Below are 15,605 nucleotides of genomic sequence, written 5' to 3'. Positions count from 1 at the left end.
GACATGTCCTCTTCTCATTGTGACCATCGGGGAGGGGGTACAGGAGATACATCCATCATTACTGACCCCCATCGCCCAGGACATGTCCTCTTCTCATTTTGACCATCAGGGAGGAGGTAATGGAGATACATCCATCATTACTGATCCCCATCGCCCAGGACATGCCCTCTTCTCATTGTGACCATCAGGGAGGGGTACAGGAGATACATCCATCATTACTGACCCCCATCGCCCAGGACATGTCCTCTTCTCATTGTGACCATCAGGGAGGGGGTAATGGAGATACATCCATCATTACTGATCCCCATCGCCCAGGACATGTCCTCTTCTCATTGTGACCATCAGGGAGGGGTAATGGAGATACATCCATCAGTACTGACTCCCTTCACCCAGGACATGTCCTCTTCCCATTGTGACCATCAGGGAGGGGGTAATGGAGATACATCCATCATTACTGACCCCCATCACCCAGGACATGCCCTCTTCCCATTGTGACCATCAGGGAGGGGGTAATGGAGATACATCCATCATTACTGACTCCCATCGCCCAGGACATGTCCTCTTCTCATTGTGACCATCAGGGAGGGGTACAGGAGATACATCCATCATTACTGACCCCCATCGCCCAGGACATGTCCTCTTCTCATTGTGACCATCAGGGAGGGGTACAGGAGATACATCCATCATTACTGACCCCCATCGCCCAGGACATGCCCTCTTCTCATTGTGACCATCAGGGAGGGGTACAGGAGATACATCCATCATTACTGATCCCCATCGCCCAGGACATGCCCTCTTCTCATTGTGACCATCAGGGATGGGTACAGGAGATACATCCATCATTACTGACCCCCATCGCCCAGGACATGCCCTCTTCTCATTGTGACCATCAGGGAGGGGTACAGGAGATACATCCATCATTACTGATCCCCATCGCCCAGGACATGCCCTCTTCTCATTGTGACCATCAGGGAGGGGTACAGGAGATACATCCATCATTACTGACCCCCATCACCCAGGACATGTCCTCTTCTCATTGTGACCATCAGGGAGAGGGTAATGGAGATACATCCATCATTACTGACCCCCATCGCCCAGGAGATGCCCTCTTCTCATTGTGACCATCAGGGAGGGGGTAATGGAGATACATCCATCATTACTGACCCCCATCACCCAGGACATGCCCTCTTCCCATTGTGACCATCAGGGAGGGGGTAATGGAGATACATCCATCATTACTGACCCCCATCGCCCAGGACATGTCCTCTTCTCATTGTGACCATCAGGGAGGGGTACAGGAGATACATCCATCATTACTGACCCCCATCGCCCAGGACATGCCCTCTTCTCATTGTGACCATCAGGGAGGGGTGCAGGAGATACATCCATCATTACTGATCCCCATCGCCCAGGACATGCCCTCTTCTCATTGTGACCATCAGGGAGGGGTACAGGAGATACATCCATCATTACTGACCCCCATCACCCAGGACATGTCCTCTTCTCATTGTGACCATCAGGGAGAGGGTAATGGAGATACATCCATCATTACTGACCCCCATCGCCCAGGACATGTCCTCTTCTCATTGTGACCATCAGGGAGGGGGTAATGGAGATACATCCATCATTACAGACCCCCATCGCCCAGGACATGTCCTCTTCTTATTGTGACCATCAGGGAGGGGGTACAGGAGATACATCCATCATTACTGACCCCCATCGCCCAGGACATGTCCTCTTCTCATTGTGACCATCGGGGAGGGGTACAGGAGATACATCCATCATTACTGACCCCCATCACCCAGGAAATGTCCGCTTCTCATTGTGACCATCAGGGAGGGGTACAGGAGATACATCCATCATTACTGACCCCCATCGCCCAGGACATGCCCTCTTCTGATTGTGACCATCAGGGAGGGGGTACAGGAGATACATCCATCATTACTGACCCCCATCGCCCAGGAGATGCCCTCTTCTCATTGTGACCATCAGGGAGGGGGTAATGGAGATACATCCATCATTACTGACCCCCATCGCCCAGGACATGTCCTCTTCTCATTGTGACCATCAGGGAGGAGATACAGGAGATACATCCATCATTACTGACCCCCATCGCCCAGGACATGTCCTCTTCTCATTGTGACCATCAGGGAGGGGGTAATGGAGATACATCCATCATTACTGACCCCCATCGCCCAGGACATGTCCTCTTCTCATTGTGACCATCAGGGAGGGGTACAGGAGATACATCCATCATTACTGACCCCCATCACCCAGGACATGTCCTCTTCTCATTGTGACCATCGGGGAGGGGGTACAGGAGATACATCCATCATTACTGACCCCCATCGCCCAGGACATGCCCTCTTCTCATTGTGATCATCAGGGAGGGGGTAATGGAGATACATCCATCATTACTGACCCCCATCGCCCAGGCCATGTCCTCTTCTCATTGTGACCATCAGGGAGGAGATACAGGAGATACATCCATCATTACTGACCCCCATCGCCCAGGACATGTCCTCTTCTCATTGTGACTATCCGGGAGGGGTACAGGAGATACATCCATCATTACTGACCCCCATCGCCCAGGACATGTCATCTTCTCATTGTGACCATCAGGGAGGGCGTACAGGAGATACATCCATCATTACTGACCCCCATCGCCCAGGACATGTCCTCTTCTCATTGTGACCATCAGGGAGGGGTACAGGAGATACATCCATCATTACTGACCCCCATCGCCCAGGACATGTCCTCTTCTCATTGTGACTATCCGGGAGGGGTACAGGAGATACATCCATCATTACTGACCCCCATCACCCAGGACATGTCCTCTTCTCATTGTGACCATCGGGGAGGGGATACAGGAGATACATCCATCATTACTGACCCCCATCACCCAGGACATGTCCTCTTCTCATTGTGACCATCAGGGAGAGGGTAATGGAGATACATCCATCATTACTGACCCCCATCGCCCAGGACATGTCCTCTTCTCATTGTGACCATCAGGGAGGGAGTAATGGAGATACATCCGTCATTACTGACCCCCATCGCCCAGGACATGTCCTCTTCTCATTGTGACCATCAGGGAGAGGGTAATGGAGATACATCCATAATTACTGACCCCCATCGCCCAGGTCATGTCCTCTTCTCATTGTGACCATCAGGGAGGGGGTAATGGAGATACATCCATCATTACTGACCCCCATCACCCAGGACGTCACTCTTCTCATTGTGACCATCAAGGAGGGGCAATGGAGATACATCCATCATTACTGACCCCCATCGCCCAGGACATGCCCTCTTCTCATTGTGACCATCAGGGAAGGGGTACAGGAGATACATCCATCATTACTGACCCCCATCGCCCAGGTCATGCCCTCTTCTCATTGTGACCATCAGGGAGGGGGTAATGGAGAAACATCCATCATTACTGACCCCCATCACCCAGGACGTCTTTCTTCTCATTGTGACCATCAGGGAGGGGCAATGGAGATACATCCATCATTACTGACCCCCATCGCCCAGGACATGCCCTCTTCTCATTCTGACCATCAGGGAGGGGGTACAGGAGATACATCCATCATTACTGACCCCCATCGCCCAGGACATGCCCTCTTCTCATTGTGACCATCAGGGAGGGGGTAATGGAGATACATCCATCATTACTGACCCCCATCGCCCAGGACATGTCCTCTTCTCATTGTGACCATCAGGGAGGGGGTACAGGAGATACATCCATCATTACTGACCCCCATCGCCCAGGACATGTCCTCTTCTCATTGTGACCATCGGGGAGGGGGTACAGGAGATACATCCATCAGTACTGACCCCCATCGCCCAGGACATGTCCTCTTCTCATTGTGACCATCGGGGAGGGGGTACAGGAGATACATCCATCATTACTGACCCCCATCGCCCAGGACATGTCCTCTTCTCATTGTGACCATCAGGGAGGGGTAATGGAGATACATCCATCATTACTGACCCCCATTGCCCAGGACATGTCCTCTTCTCATTGTGACCATCAGGGAGGGGTACAGGAGATACATCCATCATTACTGACCCCCATCACCCAGGACATGTCCTCTTCTCATTGTGACCATCAGGGAGAGGGTAATGGAGATACATCCATCATTACTGACCCCCATCGCCCAGGAGATGCCCTCTTCTCATTGTGACCATCAGGGAGGGGGTAATGGAGAAACATCCATCATTACTGACCCCCATCACCCAGGACGTCACTCTTCTCATTGTGATCATCAGGGAGGGGCAATGGAGATACATCCATCATTACTGACCCCCATCGCCCAGGACATGCCCTCTTCTCATTGTGACCATCAGGGAGGGGGTACAGGAGATACATCCATCATTACTGACCCCCATCGCCCAGGACATGCCCTCTTCTCATTGTGACAATCAGGGAGGGGGTAATGGAGATACATCCATCATTACTGACCCCCATCGCCCAGGACATGTCCTCTTCTCATTATGACCATCGGGGAGGGGGTACAGGAGATACATCCATCATTACTGACCCCCATCGCCCAGGACATGTCCTCTTCTCATTTTGACCATCAGGGAGGGGGTAATGGAGATACATCCATCATTACTGATCCCCATCGCCCAGGACATGCCCTCTTCTCATTGTGACCATCAGGGAGGGGTACAGGAGATACATCCATCATTACTGACCCCCATCGCCCAGGACATGTCCTCTTCTCATTGTGACCATCAGGGAGGGGGTAATGGAGATACATCCATCATTACTGATCCCCATCGCCCAGGACATGTCCTCTTCTCATTGTGACCATCAGGGAGGGGTAATGGAGATACATCCATCAGTACTGACTCCCTTCACCCAGGACATGTCCTCTTCCCATTGTGACCATCAGGGAGGGGGTAATGGAGATACATCCATCATTACTGACCCCCATCACCCAGGACATGCCCTCTTCCCATTGTGACCATCAGGGAGGGGGTAATGGAGATACATCCATCATTACTGACTCCCATCGCCCAGGACATGTCCTCTTCTCATTGTGACCATCAGGGAGGGGTACAGGAGATACATCCATCATTACTGACCCCCATCGCCCAGGACATGTCCTCTTCTCATTGTGACCATCAGGGAGGGGTACAGGAGATACATCCATCATTACTGACCCCCATCGCCCAGGACATGCCCTCTTCTCATTGTGACCATCAGGGAGGGGTACAGGAGATACATCCATCATTACTGATCCCCATCGCCCAGGACATGCCCTCTTCTCATTGTGACCATCAGGGATGGGTACAGGAGATACATCCATCATTACTGACCCCCATCGCCCAGGACATGCCCTCTTCTCATTGTGACCATCAGGGAGGGGTACAGGAGATACATCCATCATTACTGATCCCCATCGCCCAGGACATGCCCTCTTCTCATTGTGACCATCAGGGAGGGGTACAGGAGATACATCCATCATTACTGACCCCCATCACCCAGGACATGTCCTCTTCTCATTGTGACCATCAGGGAGAGGGTAATGGAGATACATCCATCATTACTGACCCCCATCGCCCAGGAGATGCCCTCTTCTCATTGTGACCATCAGGGAGGGGGTAATGGAGATACATCCATCATTACTGACCCCCATCACCCAGGACATGCCCTCTTCCCATTGTGACCATCAGGGAGGGGGTAATGGAGATACATCCATCATTACTGACCCCCATCGCCCAGGACATGTCCTCTTCTCATTGTGACCATCAGGGAGGGGTACAGGAGATACATCCATCATTACTGACCCCCATCGCCCAGGACATGCCCTCTTCTCATTGTGACCATCAGGGAGGGGTGCAGGAGATACATCCATCATTACTGATCCCCATCGCCCAGGACATGCCCTCTTCTCATTGTGACCATCAGGGAGGGGTACAGGAGATACATCCATCATTACTGACCCCCATCACCCAGGACATGTCCTCTTCTCATTGTGACCATCAGGGAGAGGGTAATGGAGATACATCCATCATTACTGACCCCCATCGCCCAGGAGATGCCCTCTTCTCATTGTGACCATCAGGGAGGGGGTAATGGAGAAACATCCATCATTACTGACCCCCATCACCGAGGACGTCACTCTTCTCATTGTGACCATCAGGGAGGGGCAATGGAGATACATCCATCATTACTGACCCCCATCGCCCAGGACATGCCCTCTTCTCATTGTGACCATCAGGGAGGGGGTACAGGAGATACATCCATCATTACTGACCCCCATCGCCCAGGACATGTCCTCTTCTCATTGTGACCATCAGGGAGGGGCAATGGAGATACATCCATCATTACTGACCCCCATCGCCCAGGACATGTCCTCTTCTCATTGTGACCATCAGGGAGGGGGTACAGGAGATACATCCATCATTACTGACCCCCATCGCCCAGGACATGTCCTCTTCTCATTGTGACCATCAGGGAGGGGGTAATGGAGATACATCCATCATTACTGACCCCCATCACCCAGCACATGCCCTCTTCTCATTGTGACCATCATGGAGGGTTAATGGAGATACATCCATCATTACTGACTCCCTTCACCCAGGACATGTCCTCTTCCCATTGTGACCATCAGGGAGTGGGTAATGGAGATACATCCATCATTACTGACCCCCATCACCCAGGACATGCCCTCTTCCCATTGTGACCATCAGGGAGGGGGTAATGGAGATACATCCATCATTACTGACCCCCATCGCCCAGGACATGCCCTCTTCTCATTGTGACCATCAGGGAGGGGTACAGGAGATACATCCATCATTACTGATCCCCATCGCCCAGGACATGCCCTCTTCTCATTGTGACCATCAGGGAGGGGCAATGGAGATACATCCATCATTACTGACCCCCATCGCCCAGGACATGCCCTCTTCTTATTGTGACTATCCGGGAGGGGTACAGGAGATACATCCATCATTACTGACCCCCATCGCCCAGGACATGCCCTCTTCTCATTGTGACCATCAGGGAGGGGCAATGGAGATACATCCATCATTACTGACCCCCATCGCCCAGGACATGCCCTCTTCTCATTGTGACCATCAGGGAGGGGCAATGGAGATACATCCATCATTACTGACCCCCATCGCCCAGGACATGCCCTCTTCTTATTGTGACTATCCGGGAGGGGTACAGGAGATACATCCATCATTACTGACCCCCATCGCCCAGGACATGTCCTCTTCTCATTGAGACCATCAGGGGGAGGTACAGGAGATACATCTATCATTACTGACCCCCATCGCCCAGGACATGCCCTCTTCTCATTGTGACCATCAGGGAGGGGTACAGGAGATACATCCATCATTACTGACCCCCATCGCCCAGGACATGTCCTCTTCTCATTGTGACCATCAGGGAGTGGTACAGGAGATACATCCATCATTACTGACCCCCATCGCCCAGGACATGCCCTCTTCTCATTGTGACCATCAGGGAGGGGCAATGGAGATACATGAATCATTACTGACCCCCATCGCCCAGGACATGCCCTCTTCTCATTGTGACCATCAGGGAGGGGCAATGGAGATACATCCATCATTACTGACCCCCATCGCCCAGGACATGCCCTCTTCTCATTGTGACCATCAGGGAGGGGTACAGGAGATACATCCATCATTACTGACCCCCATCGCCCAGGACATGTCCTCTTCTCATTGTGACCATCAGGGAGGGGGTACAGGAGATACATCCATCATTACTGACCCCCATAGCCCAGGACATGTCCTCTTCTCATTGTGACCATCAGGGAGGGGGTAATGGAGATACATCCATCATTACTGACCCCCATCGCCCAGGACATGTCCTCTTCTCATTGTGACCATCAGGGAGGGGGTAATGGAGATACATCCATCATTACTGACCCCCATCGCCCAGGACATGTCCTCTTCTTATTGTGACCATCAGGGAGGGGGTACAGGAGATACATCCATCATTACTGACCCCCATCGCCCAGGACATGTCCTCTTCTCATTGTGACCATCGGAGAGGGGTACAGGAGATACATCCATCATTACTGACCCCCATCACCCAGGACATGTCCTCTTCTCATTGTGACCATCAGGGAGGGGTACAGGAGATACATCCATCATTACTGACCCCCATCGCCCAGGACATGCCCTCTTCTGATTGTGACCATCAGGGAGGGGGTACAGGAGATACATACATCATTACTGACCCCCATCGCCCAGGAGATGCCCTCTTCTCATTGTGACCATCAGGGAGGGGGTAATGGAGATACATCCATCATTACTGACCCCCATCGCCCAGGACATGTCCTCTTCTCATTGTGACCATCAGGGAGGAGATACAGGAGATACATCCATCATTACTGACCCCCATCGCCCAGGACATGTCCTCTTCTCATTGTGACCATCAGGGAGGGGGTAATGGAGATACATCCATCATTACTGACCCCCATCGCCCAGGACATGTCCTCTTCTCATTGTGACCATCAGGGAGGGGTACAGGAGATACATCCATCATTACTGACCCCCATCACCCAGGACATGTCCTCTTCTCATTGTGACCATCAGGGAGAGGGTAATGGAGATACATCCATCATTACTGACCCCCATCGCCAAGGAGATGCCCTCTTCTCATTGTGACCATCAGGGAGGGGGTAATGGAGAAACAACCATCATTACTGACCCCCATCACCCAGGACGTCACTCTTCTCATTGTGACCATCAGGGAGGGGCAATGGAGATACATCCATCATTACTGACCCCCATCGCCCAGGACATGCCCTCTTCTCATTGTGACCATCGGGGAGGGGGTACTGGAGATACATCCATCATTACTGACCCCCATCGCCCAGGACATGCCCTCTTCTCATTGTGACCATCAGGGAGGGGGTAATGGAGATACATCCATCATTACTGACCCCCATCGCCCAGGACATGTCCTCTTCTCATTGTGACCATCAGGGAGGAGATACAGGAGATACATCCATCATTACTGACCCCCATCGCCCAGGACATGTCCTCTTCTCATTGTGACTATCCGGGAGGGGTACAGGAGATACATCCATCATTACTGACCCCCATCGCCCAGGACATGTCCTCTTCTCATTGTGACCATCAGGGAGGGCGTACAGGAGATACATCCATCATTACTGACCCCCATCGCCCAGGACATGTCCTCTTCTCATTGTGACCATCAGGGAGGGGTACAGGAGATACATCCATCATTACTGACCCCCATCACCCAGGACATGTCCTCTTCTCATTGTGACCATCGGGGAGGGGGTACAGGAGATACATCCATCATTACTGACCCCCATCACCCAGGACATGTCCTCTTCTCATTGTGACCATCAGGGAGAGGGTAATGGAGATACATCCATCATTACTGACCCCCATCGCCCAGGACATGTCCTCTTCTCATTGTGACCATCAGGGAGGGAGTAATGGAGATACATCCATCATTACTGACCCCCATCGCCCAGGACATGTCCTCTTCTCATTGTGACCATCAGGGAGAGGGTAATGGAGATACATCCATCATTACTGACCCCCATCGCCCAGGACATGTCCTCTTCTCATTGTGACCATCAGGGAGGGGGTAATGGAGATACATCCATCATTACTGACCCCCATCACCCAGGACGTCACTCTTCTCATTGTGACCATCAGGGAGGGGCAATGGAGATACATCCATCATTACTGACCCCCATCGCCCAGGACATGCCCTCTTCTCATTGTGACCATCAGGGAAGGGGTACAGGAGATACATCCATCATTACTGACCCCCATCGCCCAGGTCATGCCCTCTTCTCATTGTGACCATCAGGGAGGGGGTAATGGAGATACATCCATCATTACTGACCCCCATCGCCCAGGACATGCCCTCTTCTCATTGTGACCATCAGGGAAGGGGTACAGGAGATACATCCATCATTACTGACCCCCATCGCCCAGGACATGTCCTCTTCTCATTGTGACCATCAGGGAGCGGGTAATGGAGATACATCCATCATTACTGACCCCCATCACCCAGGACATGCCCTCTTCTCATTGTGACCATCAGGGAGGGGTACAGGAGATACATCCATCATTACTGACTCCCTTCACCCAGGACATGTCCTCTTCCCATTGTGACCATCAGGGAGGGGGTAATGTAGATACATCCATCATTACTGACCCCCATCACCCAGGACATGCCCTCTTCCCATTGTGACCTTCAGGGAGGGGGTAATGGAGATACATCCTTCATTACTGACCCCCATCGCCCAGGACATGTCCTCTTCTCATTGTGACCATCAGGGAGGGGTACAGGAGATACATCCATCATTACTGACCCCCATCGCCCAGGACATGCCCTCTTCTCATTGTGACCATCAGGGAGGGGTACAGGAGATACATCCATCATTACTGATCCCCATCGCCCAGGACATGCCCTCTTCTCATTGTGACCATCAGTGAGGGTAATGAGATACATCCATCATTACTGACCCCCCATCACCCAGGACATATCCTCTTCTCATTGTGACCATCGGGGAGGGGGTAATGGAGATACATCCATCATTACTGACCCCCATCGCCCAGGACATGCACTCTTCTCATAGTCAACATCAGGGAGGGGGTACAGAAGATACATTCATCATTACTGACCCCCATCGCCCAGGACATGCACTCTTCTCATAGTCAACATCAGGGAGGGTACAGGAGATACATCCATCATTACAGACCCCCATCGCCCAGGATATGTCCTCTTCTCATTGTGACCATCAGGGAGGGGCAACGGAGATACATCCATCATTACTGACCCCCATCGCCCAGGACATGCCCTCTTCTCATTGTGACCATCAGGGAGGGGTACAGGAGATACATCCATCATTACTGACCCCCATCGCCCAGGACATGCCCTCTTCTTATTGTGACTATCCGGGAGGGGTACAGGAGATACATCCATCATTACTGACCCCCATCGCCCAGGACATGCCCTCTTCTCATTGTGACCATCAGGGAGGGGTACAGGAGATACATCCATCATTACTGACCCCCATCGCCCAGGACATGCCCTCTTCTCATTGTGACCATCAGGGAGGGGCAATGGAGATAGATCCATCATTACTGACCCCCATCGCCCAGGACATGCCCTCTTCTCATTGTGACCATCAGGGAGGGGTACAGGAGATACATCCATCATTACTGACCCCCATCGCCCAGGACATGTCCTCTTCTCATTGTGACTATCCGGGAGGGGTACAGGAGATACATCCATCATTACTGACCCCCATCGCCCAGGACATGTCCTCTTCTCATTGTGACCATCAGGGAGGGCGTACAGGAGATACATCCATCATTACTGACCCCCATCCCCCTGGACATGTCCTCTTCTCATTGTGACCATCAGGGAGGGGTACAGGAGATACATCCATCATTACTGACCCCCATCGCCCAGGACATGTCCTCTTCTCATTGTGACTATCCGGGAGCGGTACAGGAGATACATCCATCATTACTGACCCCCATCACCCAGGACATGTCCTCTTCTCATTGTGACCATCAGGGAGGGGGTACAGGAGATACATCCATCAGTACTGACCCCCATCGCCCAGGACATGCCCTCTTCTCATTGTGACCATCAGGGAGGGGGTACAGGAGATACATCCATCAGTACTGACCCCCATCGCCCAGGACATGTCCTCTTCTCATTGTGACCATCGGGGAGGGGGTACAGGAGATACATCCATCTTTACTGACCCCCATCACCCAGGACATGTCCTCTTCTCATTGTGACCATCAGGGAGAGGGTAATGGAGATACATCCATCATTACTGACCCCCATCACCCAGGACATGTCCTCTTCTTATTGTGACCATCAGGGAGGGGTACAGGAGATACATCCATCATTACTGACCCCCATCACCCAGGACATGTCCTCTTCTCATTGTGACCATCAGGGAGAGGGTAATGGAGATACATCCATCATTACTCACCCCCATCGCCCAGGAGATGCCCTCTTCTCATTGTGACCATCAGGGAGGGGGTAATGGAGATACATCCATCATTACTGACCCCCATCACCCAGGACGTCACTCTTCTCATTGTGACCATCAGGTAGGGGCAATGGAGATACATCCATCATTACTGACCCCCATCGCCCAGGACATGCACTCTTCTCATTGTGACCATCAGGGAAGGGGTACAGGAGATACATCCATCATTACTGACCCCCATCGCCCAGGTCATGCCCTCTTCTCATTGTGACCATCAGGGAGGGGGTAATGGAGATACATCCATCATTACTGACCCCCATCGCCCAGGACATGTCCTCTTCTCATTGTGACCATCAGGGAGGGGGTACAGGATATACATCCATCATTACTGACCCCCATCGCCCAGGACATGTCCTCTTCTCATTGTGACCAGCAGGGAGGGGGTAATGGAGATACATCCATCATTACTGACCCCCATCACCCAGGACATGCCCTCTTCTCATTGTGACCATCAGGGAGGGGTAATGGAGATACATCCATCATTACTGACTCCCTTCACCCAGGACATGTCCTCTTCCCATTGTGACCATCAGGGAGGGGGTAATGGAGATACATCCATCATTACTGACCCCCATCACCCAGGACATGCCCTCTTCCCATTGTGACCTTCAGGGAGGGGGTAATGGAGATACATCCATCATTACTGACCCCCATCGCCCAGGACATGCCCTCTTCTCATTGTGACCATCAGGGAGAGGGTAATGGAGATACATCCATCATTACTGACCCCCATCGCCCAGGACATGCCCTCTTCTCATTGTGACCATCAGGGAGGGGGTAATGGAGATACATCCATCATTACTGACCCCCTTCGCCCAGGACATGCCCTCTTCTCATTGTGACCATCAGGGAGAGAGTAATGGAGATACATCCATCATTACTGACCCCCATCACCCAGGACATGCCCTCTTCTCATTGTGACCATCAGGGAGGGGTACAGGAGATACATCCATCATTACTGACCCCCATCGCCCAGGAGATGCCCTCTTCACATTGTGACCATCAGGGAGAGGGTAATGGAGATACATCCATCATTACTGACCGCCATCGCCCAGGACGTCACTCTTCTCATTGTGACCATCAGGGAGAGGGTAATGGAGATACATCTATCATTACTGACCCCCATCGCCCAGGACATGTCCTCTTCTCATTGTGACCATCAGGGAGGGGTACAGGAGATACATCCATCATTACTGACCCCCATCACCCAGGACATGTCCTCTTCTCATTGTGACCATCAGGGAGGAGATACAGGAGATACATCCATCATTACTGACCCCCACCGCCCAGGACATGTCCTCTTCTCATTGTGACCATCAGGGAGGGGGTAATGGAGATACATCCATCATTACTGACCCCCATCGCCCAGGACATGCCCTCTTCTCATTGTGACCATCAGGGAGGGGGTAATGGAGATACATCCATCATTACTGACCCCCATCACCCAGGACATGTCCTCTCTCATTGTGACCATCAGGGAGGGGGTAATGGAGATACATCCATCATTACTGACCCCCATCGCCCAGGACATGCCCTCTTCTCATTGTGACCATCAGGGAGAGGGTAATGGAGATACATCCATCATTACTGACCCCCATCGCCCAGGAGATGCCCTCTTCTCATTGTGACCATCAGGGAGGGGGTAATGGAGATACATCCATCATTACTGACCCCCATCACCCAGGACATGTCCTCTTCTCATTGTGACCATCAGGGAGGGGGTAATGGAGATACATCCATCATTATTGACCCCCATCGCCCAGGACATGCCCTCTTCTCATTGTGACCATCAGGGAGGGGTACAGGAGATACATTCATCATTACTGACCCCCATCGCCCAGGACATATCCTCTCCTCATTGTGAACATCAGGGAGGGGTACAGGAGATACATTCATCATTACTGACCCCCATCGCCCAGGACATGTCCTTTTCTCATAGTGACCATCAGGGAGGGGGTAATGGAGATACATCCATCATTACTGACCCCCATCGCCCAGGACATGTCCTCTTCTCATTGTGAACATCAGGGAGAGGGTACAGGAGATACATCCATCATTACTGACCCCCATCGCCCAGGAGATGCCCTCTTCACATTGTGACCATCAGGGAGAGGGTAATGGAGATACATCCATCATTACTGACCGCCATCGCCCAGGACGTCACTCTTCTCATTGTGACCATCAGGGAGAGGGTAATGGAAATACATCTATCATTACTGACCCCCATCGCCCAGGACATGTCCTCTTCTCATTGTGACCATCAGGGAGGGGTACAGGAGATACATCCATCATTACTGACCCCCATCGCCCAGGACATGTCCTCTTCTCATTGTGACCATCAGGGAGGAGATACAGGAGATACATCCATCATTACTGACCCCCACCGCCCAGGACATGTCGTCTTCTCATTGTGACCATCAGGGAGGGGGTAATGGAGATACATCCATCATTACTGACCCCCATCGCCCAGGACATGCCCTCTTCTCATTGTGACCATCAGGGAGAGGGTAATGGAGATACATCCATCATTACTGACCCCCATCGCCCAGGACATGCCCTCTTCTCATTGTGACCATCAGGGAGAGGGTAATGGAGATACATCCATCATTACTGACCCCCATCGCCCAGGAGATGCCCTCTTCTCATTGTGACCATCAGGGAGGGGTACAGGAGATACATTCATCATTACTGACCCCCATCGCCCAGGACATGTCCTCTCCTCATTGTGAACATCAGGGAGGGGTACAGGAGATACATTCATCATTACTGACCCCCATCGCCCAGGACATGTCCTCTCCTCATTGTGAACATCAGAGAGGGGGTAATGGAGATCATTACCGGCTCCCACGTACAAACAATCTGGATGAACTCAGCAGGTCGGGCAGCATCCGTTGAAATGGGCAGTCAACGTTTTGGACCGAGACCCTTCGTCAGGATTGAAGAAGGAGGGGGCAGGGGCCCTATAAAGGAGGTGGGGGGGGGGGAGGGTGGAAGGTGCCAGGTGAAAAACCAATCAGAGGAAAGATCAAGGGGTGGGGGAGGGGAAGCAGGGAGGGGATAGGCAGGAGAGGTGAAGAAGGAATGTAAGGAGAAAGCACTACGGGTAGTAGAAGAAGGCAGAATCATGAGAGAGGTGATAGGCAGCTAGAAGAGGAGGCAGAGTGAAAGTGGGATGGTGGAAGGGAGAGTGAGGGAATTACCGGAAGTTGGAGAATTTGATGTTCATCCATCAGGGAGGAGGTACAGGAGCCTGAAGGCACACACTCAGCGATTCAGGAACAGCTTCTTCCCCTCCGCCATCGGGGAGGAGGTACAGGAGCCTGAAGACACACACTCAGCGACTCAGGAACAGCTTCTTCCCCTCCTCCATCGGGGAGGAGGTACAGGAGCCTGAAGACACACACTCAGCGATTCAGGAACAGCTTCTTCCCCTCCACCATCAGGGAGGAGGTACAGGAGCCTGAAGACACACACTCAGCGATTCAGGAACAGCTTCTTCCCCTCCGCCATCAGGGAGGAGGTACAGGAGCCTGAAGGCACGCACTCAGC

Source organism: Hemitrygon akajei, chromosome 26, assembly GCF_048418815.1.
Source record: "Hemitrygon akajei chromosome 26, sHemAka1.3, whole genome shotgun sequence".
NCBI classification, from domain to species: domain Eukaryota; kingdom Metazoa; phylum Chordata; class Chondrichthyes; order Myliobatiformes; family Dasyatidae; genus Hemitrygon; species Hemitrygon akajei.
Note: the sequence above shows the minus strand (reverse complement) of the source record.